This window comes from Branchiostoma belcheri, unplaced genomic scaffold, assembly GCF_001625305.1.
Source record: "Branchiostoma belcheri isolate BF01 breed outbred unplaced genomic scaffold, Haploidv18h27 scaffold71, whole genome shotgun sequence".
NCBI classification, from domain to species: domain Eukaryota; kingdom Metazoa; phylum Chordata; class Leptocardii; order Amphioxiformes; family Branchiostomatidae; genus Branchiostoma; species Branchiostoma belcheri.
Genome location: NW_017804365.1, coordinates 1,673,372 through 1,684,226, shown reverse-complemented (window position 1 = coordinate 1,684,226; position 10,855 = coordinate 1,673,372). Strand labels below are relative to the sequence as shown.

General features: G+C 38.5%; 1 pseudogene; it reads right to left on the bottom strand.

Moving 5' to 3' along the window:
- Positions 1–10,855, bottom strand: part of LOC109484904 — a 94,264-nt pseudogene that overhangs the window by 46,917 nt on the left and 36,492 nt on the right.

Below are 10,855 nucleotides of genomic sequence, written 5' to 3'. Positions count from 1 at the left end.
GTGAGTATATATCAAGGAGTTTACCTAATGAGTGGATAAACCTGGCTGCTGCTGGTTTCAGACACTGGTGTTAATTATACATATATACATGTTATAGTATTCAGTCCATGTAATCAAGGGGGTTTGATGCATTATAGAAGTGGACAAATCACTCCATACAAGTCTTACTCTAAAGTTTGACAACTAGAAATTTGTGACAGATTGATCTACTACATGTAGTATAATGGTGTCCCTAAACTGAAAAATGCAACAACACCAATTTCAACGTCCGAATTCTGTATTCAAATTTTCGAAAGCGGCGCACACGGTTAGGGCAAAATGCGGTCTAATCGTTCTGTGGAAGCCAGGGAAGCCCTGTCCGTGCCGTAAAGTACGGCCCAGTCCGGAACCCGTTATCGAACGTTATGGCGGCCCGGGTATGATATAAAATTTTGTATAATCATCCAAAATGTTATTCCTTGATATAATATGGGTACATCACAGATTTCTCTGCAATATTCAAATTTCTGTAATGTAAAGGGTCAATGGATTGTGGAAAAATTATTACACCCAATTCTTGAGTGCATGGCCAAAGAAATCAGTTGTATCCCATGAAAATTATACAGCTGAGCGTATGTAAAGGTGGACCATTTTTATACCTCCATGGGCGGACTAACGTTATAACCAATGTAGCAAGGTAACCGTGGAATTTTTCCCTGTTGTTTTGTGTAAGCCAGGTGAAAGACAAGTACTGTTGTTTTGAGTAGAAAAGCCAGGTGAAAGAGAAGTACTGTTGTTTTGTGTAAGTCAGGTGAAAGACAAATACTGTAGTTTTGTGTAGAAAAGTCAGGCGAAAGGTTTTCACTTGACTTAAAAAGTGAATAAAAACATTAACAAAAGGTCTTAGCGTGGAAGTTCATCAGTGTTGGTATACATCATTATGAATGAAGTCTAAGCTTTCTTTCCAACACTGGAATGAAAGTGGGACTTACCCCAAATTTTCGGTCAACTTCCATCAACCTTGTGACGTGATCATCTGGACCCAATTCCCTCGACCTGCCTTTTGACATACAATCTGTACAGCTTTGTAATTATGTATTTTCGTGTTTGGGGTGCCATTTTTTTACTGTACATGTGGATAACTTCATCAGTGTCTAAGTCTAGGGGTATCTAACTTCCTTTGAAATTCACCTACAGAAACAAAGAAAATAGCATTTTAGAGGGTTTAAAATATCCCCCTAAAACTCTCGCACCTCCACTCTTGAGCCAGTCAACAGAAAGGTGCTGTTGGGCGTGGCACAGGCTAACAGACAGTGCTGAAATTAAAGGTGTCCCTATGGCCAGAGGCCACCAAAATTTTGTCTGGGACAATTCAATGTACACTTTCGGGAAATTTTGGGACAGTAGAAAAAATTTCAGTTTTTTGTCGCCATGCCATTGTTACGATGTAGGTGCACAAATCGGCATTTAAACTGCTTTCGATAGGCAATTATGGATAGCATTACCAAAAACTTTGGCAAGAGGGGGTAAGAATTTGTTCTATGTAAAGGAAAAGGTTGACGTGGATAGCATTAGCAAAACTTTGGCAAGAGGGGCTAAGAATTTGTTCTATGTAAAAGAAAAAGATGACATGGATAGCATTAGCAAAAACTTCAGTTAACATTGGTATCAATAAATTGAAGTAGTGTAGCACTTACTTGCAATATAGTCAGTATTAAAGACCACATGACACCAAAATATAACCTTATCTAATTCTGTATCTGTATTTGTTTAGATGGTATAGCTGCCTCTCGGCGTAACACACCAGCTTCGCAGGCATGCGGCGCGGCGGCAGCTGGCTACATTACACCAAACGACTTGTTACACCTATTTTATTACTATTGTTCATAACAATAAAATGGCTATAGTTATACATAGTGGTCATGAGGGTTATGTATCGTTATGAATAATAGCCAAAAGTCATATATATGGTATAATGGTAAAAATTAATAAGCATAATTATATATAATAACCAAAATGGATATGCATAGTTATATATAATGGTTAAAAGGGATATGCATAATTATGTATAATGGTTAAAAGGATATACATAATTATGTATAATGATCAAAAGGAATATACATAATTATGTATAATGATCAAGAGGGATATACATAATTATGTATAATGATCAAAAGGGATATACATAATTATGTATAATGGAAAAACTAATATGTATAATCATACATGATTATAGATAAATATAGTATAATCATGTATAATTATGTATAATTGGACTATACCCTAGGGACTAATTAACACACTCCACATATTTGTCACCTTCTACTATGTACTCAGAAAAAATATAAACCTAATTGGGTAAAGCAATTTAGAGTTATTAGCGAGGAGTCCATAATTAAAGTGTTTTTCCATAATTAAAGTGCTGCTTGTTATTTTTATTTTTATTTGCAAATCAGAAAAAAATGAAGCGGCGAATCCGTTTACCAAGAAATTAAATTGGTGTGGCCTAGGCCTTAAGGTCCGGTAACTTAGGACTCACCTGGTAGGAATCCAAAGGGCAGAACTGATACCCTGGAGTTGGGCAAATCTCTCTTCAGTCGGTTGGCTTCCAGCGGGTGGTTGAAGCGAAAGTAGTTGGAGCGGCCAAAACAAAGCATATTCCCTGGGGAGGCAAAACCACAGAGATCCTAATTAGTACAGTACACAACTGATTAATACTGGGAGAACACACCTCTGCGGTAATGGGGGGCCTGAATTTTTCATCTGCGTGCGACCAGCTAACAGCTGATGATGCATCTTTCATGACGACTAAAAGGCCGGTAGCCTCGCTCGTAAAACTACAGGATGGTCAGATTGGCAGAATATACTACACAAATCCCCCATTTTCACGGTTTTCATTGGATTTTTGAAATGTTCTGCCAAATTGCTATTATACATTGTACATTACCACGGTTTCACTCAGGTGCAGTATGTTTTGCTGACAACCTTAGTCAGGCATCCACTGAAATCTAGAGTACTCTGGAAAGGCTTAGAGGCATCCAAAGCAATTTCAGGGCAGCAGAACTGGATTTTCAAAGTCAATTTTCTGTGGTAAATTTAATCAACCCTATCCATGTATGCCAGGGCTCGAAATTCATTTTTGGGAATACATGTAGGTACACCACTTTCTTTTACTAAATTGAAAGTTTATTGCAAATACATGCCCGAGGGCTAATTGCAGTTACAAACAACATAAGAAAGAAAATACAGTGGTATGTGAGACTATATCTACGTCTAGCATTATACTATATTCTACAACATGCATAGTACTAGATTTACTGGGTTTGACTTCTTCTTTTTAGGCAGTGGAAGACGAATTTACCCACTTCTTCTATAATATGTGGGTTCTTTGATTTTAGTAGTAAAAATGTTTTTTGTGGTAGGGAACGGTGGGGAAGTAAGGGAGTATTTTGGACACGGTGCTAAATAATTGTTTTCTGATGTCGTCATAAAATGAACAGTTAGAGATGAAATGAATTTCGTCTTCCACTGCATTTGAGGAGCAATATTTACAAATTCTCTCCGACACAGGCAGTTTCATATATCGCCCTTAGTGATATTAAATTAGTGATCCAACAATTACAGTTTAACAAAATTAATGTAAAACTGAAAAGTTTCAGGCCGTTTCCTTTGGCAATAAACGACTTGACTACCAACAGTTTTAATAATTATTTACAAATATCGACCCTGAAAAAACAAACAAGGGTTGGCAGTATTTTGTTAGTGTTGATCATAATCAGGTACCCAGAAACATGTAGCATGTTTTCCTAGGCCTTAGGAATCTTTTGCACAATCTGAATCTACTAAAATGCCACCGTATATATGATGCTGCCAACAGTTTCAACAGGAAAATTTGTAACGATTTCAAAAGCTATATCCCTGTAGTATACCTGTAATGCTTTATTTATCAGTCTTAAATTAATATTCTCTTTGAAGGGCAAAAGGGCTATTTTAAACTAAGCTTCAAACGTGTTCTTTATCATGTGTGCCCTTTACTAATGGGGACACGAGTCACTCTGTGGGCTTGCCTCAGTTGGATTTCAAAAGAATGGCAGTTAACGGTACTGTAAATTCATTTATTTTTGCAAGGACCTAATTTTACAGGGGATTTTCGTGGACTTTTAAGTTCGTAGTTGAAAAACTGTGTAGTACAGTCATATAAAATTTGATAAAGAAAGTCATTGGAAAAGGATATAAAGTGTGTTGAGAATTTGTATAAGGCCACACCAATTTAATTTCTTGGTTAACGGATTTGCCTGCGTCATTTTTTTCTGATTTCCAAAAAAAACAAAAAAACATTCAGAATCAACTGCAAAATGCTCATATTTTGCCCTAATCTCAGTTGAAAACAGTCCTTTTCTTCCTAGTTGGTACAGTTATTCCGTCTTTCAATGCAGTGGTATCATTAAAATTTCAAAATTCATTGTTCAAATTTTGAACCAGCCTGGTGTGTTGACTTCGTGGCTCCTATCGTACCACTTTGGGCTATAATAGGATGCCTAGACCTGTTTTTATTTTTATGTTTTTGTTCGCCCGCCCGCTCCATTATTTTTCTAGAAAAATCTGTTAACCAAGAAATTAAATTGGTGTGGCCTAATGGGGAGTTCACAGTAAAAACTACGGACATAAAACTGCTGTGAATGTTTGAAAATGTACAGTGCTTTAAACTCACTAGTGGGCAATTACCCCGGCATTCATGTGTGAAATGGCTCTTTCAATTCTAATGCTGCAAATGTGTCAATTAATTATAGACATTACCGAGTTTAGCACTTGTGGAGTGGAATAGCTTAGGAGGGGCTATTTGCCAGGAATAGAATATCTATAACTTTAATTTTAATTTTAACTATTGGCCTGAATGGGTAACAAGAAACCCTGGGTGAAACTTTGGCCACATAACATGGACTCAGGAGGCCGGTACTTGACGATGCCCAATGGCAATGTTTTCTTCATTTTGCAGCATGGATTTTGCAATCTACGGAAGGTTTTGGGTGGTTTGGAAAGGAAAGGGGTATGTGAAATGGTCTTTTATGGTAATAGCTCCGGACTCAGTTCTTGGCTTTTAGGCTTTTTTTTTATTTGAACCTAAACATTCTTACAAGTCCGGATCCAAGTCCAGTGGACTGGTATGCAGCACTAGTCTTGACTACAAATGCACAGTTGGTTCCCTCTATTGATTTTACTGGAAACACACTGAGCTTTTAACTGCACTGTATCGATGGCTGCCTACCAAAAAAAATCAATCCCAACAAGGTTGTCCGTGCAGATTGTGTAACCCTGGGTCGTCTGCTAGCTTGATAAGTCACTTAAACTCTGGCACATGTAGTTCTTCTTCAATATAAACAACTCAGATATTGTTGAGGTCGTACCAATTTTATGTGATGAGTAGCAAGCTATGCTAACTTATTCTAAGTCAGCGTTAATTGTAGCCAGCCCAATTCAATTTGATATTATTGTGGATTATAGTCGCTTTCACCTCCTATAAGCACACAGTGAAGAGAAGGTCACAGCAAGTAAATTTTATGGATGACATCCTCCGCAGACTCCAAATCTAATGCGAGCGGGCGAAAAAAAAAGAAGGCGGTCCAAAAAAAACAAGGCCCCTACATTTTCAAATTTTGACTCAATAATCAATTATTGTACAAATAGTTTTGATTCAGTGGGAACATCACATAAACACAGCCAGCATCACATATCACTGCATCAAAGTAAGAAACAAACATTCCATCAGACTCATTCAGAGCCGTGTCTTGTCTCCTCTCTTCAAATTTATCTTCCATCCATGTGCCGGCATGGCAACAGACATCTTTGCCGATTTTCGGCATATTGACCACTGTCAGAGGGCAACAAATTTTGCAATCTATGGAAGGTTTTAGGTGGTTTGGAAAGAAAAGGGGTATGTGAAATGGTCTTTTATGGTAATAAGTCCGGACTCGGTTCTTGACTTTTAGGTTTTTTTTTTACTTGAACCTAAACATTCTTACAAGTCCGGATCCAAGTCCACTGAACCAGTATGCAGCACTATTCACATATGTGGTCAGACAGGAGTCTCAATCCCTCCTTCTATAAAATTGCAACATTATGTCACCCCACACCAGTTACCATGGTGAGAGACAGTCTGGTCATTGGCCAGGTCAGAGGTCAGTGTTTAGAACGGAAGAAGAAGAAGAAACAGAGCAAAAACAATATGTTTTCCTTCGGTAATTATAATAAGGCTGGCTGGTTACATGAGGAAGCAGTGCCCTTATTCCCCTGTTTAGAAAAAACCCTGATCTCATCCAACCTGAACTTAGCACTGACTCACCTTGAGTGAGCTTGCTGGGCCTGGTAATGGGGATGCCATCCACAGAGCACAGATTTCCCAGCGGGTACAGGGTAACAACGTCGTCCACATTCTCCAGGATACAGTGTTCCCTGGCCACTGCATAACCGTCGATGATCAAGTCTTGGGGTTTGGGTGCATCTACGGTTCCCACTAGCACTGTGCCTGTCAAAATACATAATCGTATTGGCAATCAACATACAGACACACAGAGCTAAACAACAGGGCTTGAAATACTGGGTGCATGTGAACCTTAGTGCACCCAAAATTGGAGCACCCAATATTTTTCTGTCCCAAATTTGCATTTTGCAGTTAATTTAGAACAAAATTTTTTTTTTTGCAAATCAAAAAAATGGACAGGGCGATCCGAGAAGCAACAAATTAAATTGGTGTGGCCTTAATACGTTAATAAGTCTATAGTATGGTAGAAAAAAAACGGTCGTTAAGGCTAGATGGCTGGCTTATAGATTCTAGAGGTGGTTGCTTGGGCAAGGTTCAATGTGTCTTAATTTTATATACAATGTTATTAACCTTGGTGCCCTTCTATTCCAGCGACTAATTACTAACTTGGCACCTTCAAAGATCAATAGGTGGGCATGTATGGCGGTAATATGGGAGAAACTATACTGGAAAGAGGGGGGTTACCGGTAAACTCAATGCAAATTCTTATGGATACTGTCATGGCTGAACATGTAGTATGTAAAAGGTTTGCATGGGGGACACTGGTAACATTTATTGCTGGCAATGCTTAAAGGAGCATTATGTAACATTTTTGCAATATTGAAAATTTGAAATTGAATAATATGTTTAACAAAACATCAAATATATTCATACTTTTGAACACATTTGTACAATATTCGCATTTCTGACATTCAGACTTGCTACTAAAACAGCCCACATGAGGCGCACTCAGTTTGTGGTGCCACCACAAAATACTAGAATGTAAACAAACATAGCTGACAGCTGTGTTTCAAGCTTTAAACACACTCACAATGCATCATATTTTGGCACCTACATTTTCTGAATGGCACTTACTTGCAATGCAGTAGGGTTGGTTCAACTTACTTTGTAAAGAAATGACCAGAAATTTGACTTTTTGTATGGTCCTAATTTTGCATAATGCCGCTTTAACGGTACTTGTTGTTGGGTATTGCAAGTTTTGGGAATGATTTTATTGGATTGTTCCATAGTTATTCATGGTGTGCCTGGCAAAACAAAACACTTACAGACACAACCAGATGCTCCACTGTGACTTTTGGCATGGGCATTGAACTTCACAACACAATGAACTCAGGAAATTACAAATCATTGTGCTACTGTATGTAGTAATCAAAGTGCTTCACAAAGAATCTACCGATTAACTGTAAATCAAAACAGCTCGCTATATATACGCCCTACGGACAAAAGGATGAAGACCTTCAAATTAATGCAAGCTCTAAGTTTTTTTCTCAACCCAAGGCTGACTACGCAAAAACCCTGCACGGGTAAGAATCTCAAAGCAGGCTTATACTATAGTACTACCCTTGGGCATCATTAATGATTTGAAAATTATTGTCTTGTTTGTAATGGTAATGCCCAGCAGCTATGGAATACTGTAATTCCCTATTTTTCTCACGGCACCTTTATAAGTATATGCCCACTGTTTTCACAGTCATTTCTGTACAAACTTCCATCATCACTGTTAACGTTAACAATTTTTAAAAAATTGCAGACTTTCTTTTTTCTGCACCTGCTGCCACTGTGAACACATACAGGGCTCGAAATTCATTTTTTTGGGAATAGGTGCACTCAGGTGCACCCAGCCTAAAAAATTAGGTGCACACATTTTTTTTTTTTGGTTGCACCATTTAAAACAAAACCTAATTACATCTTACTGCTCCTCTGCTGAGCTTTAATCTTAAACAAGTACTACAAGAAATATTTTCATTATTTTTCTGCCAAGAATATGCTGCATTTTTTATTATACATTTGATGTGTACAAAATTGCTACAAAAATACTTGAGTGCACCAGTACATCCACAGACGAAAATTGGGTGCATGGCTCCAATTTTGGGTGCACTAAGGTGCACAAGCAGGTATATCAAGCCCTGACATAGTTCCGAGAACACCTCCATATTTCTCAGACCGTGACCTTTAGTTACCCTGACCATGATGTGAATTAATTGCAGTACACAGAGCAGCTTCATAGCCGTACCTGCTGGAATATCCTACACTTCTCAGTTTCTCTTGGCGCTCGTTACTGTGTCTACTGGTGCCCACAGGCATGTAATGAATACTGATGTGGTGGCATTTAAAACTGCTGAACCACACAAGCCTTCCTGTGGCCCAATTAATCACTGACTGGCTTAAATGTTAAGTCCTGGGAAACGTGAAATAATATAGTCCATGCAGGGCTGGAAATACTGGGTGCATGTGCACCTTAGTGCACCCAAATTTGCATCTGTGCACCCAATTTTTTTCTGTGGTTGCCCTGGTGCACCCAAATATTTTTGTACTAGTAGGTATTTCTTATATATCAAAATTTATGTATAATAGTATACAGGATATTCTTGGCATGTAAGTGTCAGAAAAATCTTTTTTGTAGTACTTGTTTATGATTTTGAAGTTATCTCCCATTTTGGATTCAAGCTCAGAAGAGAAGCAGTACGATCTCTTATGTTTTATTTTATTTTTTGTTTTGGGTGCACCCAAAAATTTTTTTGTGAACCTAATTTTTTAGGTTGGGTGCACCTATTCCCAAAAATGAATTTCGAGCAATGAATATTATAGTCCATGCAAAGACGTCAATGCAGTCTCCATGTTGTCTCATAACACAAAAATGTAGCATAATGTTACATACAAACATAATTTTTATAGTAATTGATAAATAAGTATTCAGGGCTCAAAATACTGGGTGAATATGCACCTTTAATAGTGCAGGTGAAACTGGAACTGTAATAAATGATGGCAATGGTTTTTAAACAGTTTTTTCTGTACCCTTATAAAACTCAGATTCAAAGTGAAATTAAAGATAACCTTGTTTTTTGGCTGTGAATTGTAGGAAGTGTCATAAGTTACTTACTAGTAGTACTTAGCATTGTCCTGGGCAGAATTTATGACCCTGTTCATACCAGACTTATATGTAGCGGTTTCAACCGGTTTTTCAAAAACCCGGCTAAAACCCTTAGCGTTCATACCAGACTTTTGATAACCGGTTTTGAAAAAATCCTGTCCGGTGAATATCCAATTAATCGGCCATGACTGCAGTTTGAATAACCGTTCCTCCCGCTCTTCTTGATTGTTGTCCTTGGCCTTCTTGCTTGTATGCCGTCTTCAGTTGTTGTTTTTTTACCTTACTGCGGCACTGATCCTTTATCTTCAAGAAATCAGTCTCCTCCAACATTTTTGTTTCGGTAGAGCCCTCGCCGCGCCGCCCCCAGCTTTTTCGAATTCGGCGACTCCTGCTCTCCAAACCTAAGTATCAGGAGCGTCTCGTCCGCCGACCTGAGGTTGCGTTTGCTGATTCCATCGCAAAATGAAGAGAAACCATGGAAAAACAGTGGAAACGAACTCAAGTTGGTCAAAACAACGCGATCAAAAAGCTTGCAGGTCGCACACGGTCAGGATGCTGACCCCGTGACCCCGGAATTATGACGCAAAAACCGGTTCAATAAACCCTTAGCGTTCAGACCAGGTTTTTCGGTGGAAAAACCCCACAAAAAACCCTCAAAAACCACCTCCCGAGGTGGTTTTTCAAAATTGGATTTAAACCCCTAAAAAACCGGTTAATTTGCGTTCACACCAGGTTAAATAAAAACCGGTTGAAACCGCTAAATATAAGTCTGGTATGAACAGGGTCTAAGACTTACCAACATACCAAATATCATCATAATCCATAAAGGCATATATATAATATGAAGTTATGCTGACTACAAATGTGTAGAAACACAAACAGACACACACACACAGACAGACACGCCAAAAACAATACCTCCATTTTTAATGGAGGTAATTACAGTAATGCTACAGATTTCCAAAGTTATATATGATGTACAAAAGGCACTATTGGTTTGTAGAAGGCTGTAGTATGGAGGCTGTGTATTTGCAGAAAGTATTTCCAAATTGCAGAACAAAATTTTGACTCTTCTGCAATATTGCAGAGCACTGAAAAAAAGGATTATGACCACTGAATGGTAAGAATGTTCCTTTGTTGGATCCACAGGTGCTATGAAGAGGCCAACCTGCAGAGCCCTGTCAAGTGGGATGAGTGAGTACCTTTTATCTGTCTACTTTGACAATTCTGTAATCAAGGTTGCAGTACACAGTATTTGTGGGCAAACCCTGAAGTCAGTAGTAAATGTGATTAGCTTTCAATCTACCATGGACCCATCTACAGACTAACGTGGGGTCGTGTGGCGTAATGGTAGAGTGTTCAGCTCAGACCTAAAGAGGTCCCAGGTTCAATTCCTGCCCAATGGCAGTGATCTTGTGCCCTTGGGAAAGGCACTTGACACGACTTTCCTCACTTCACTCAGACTC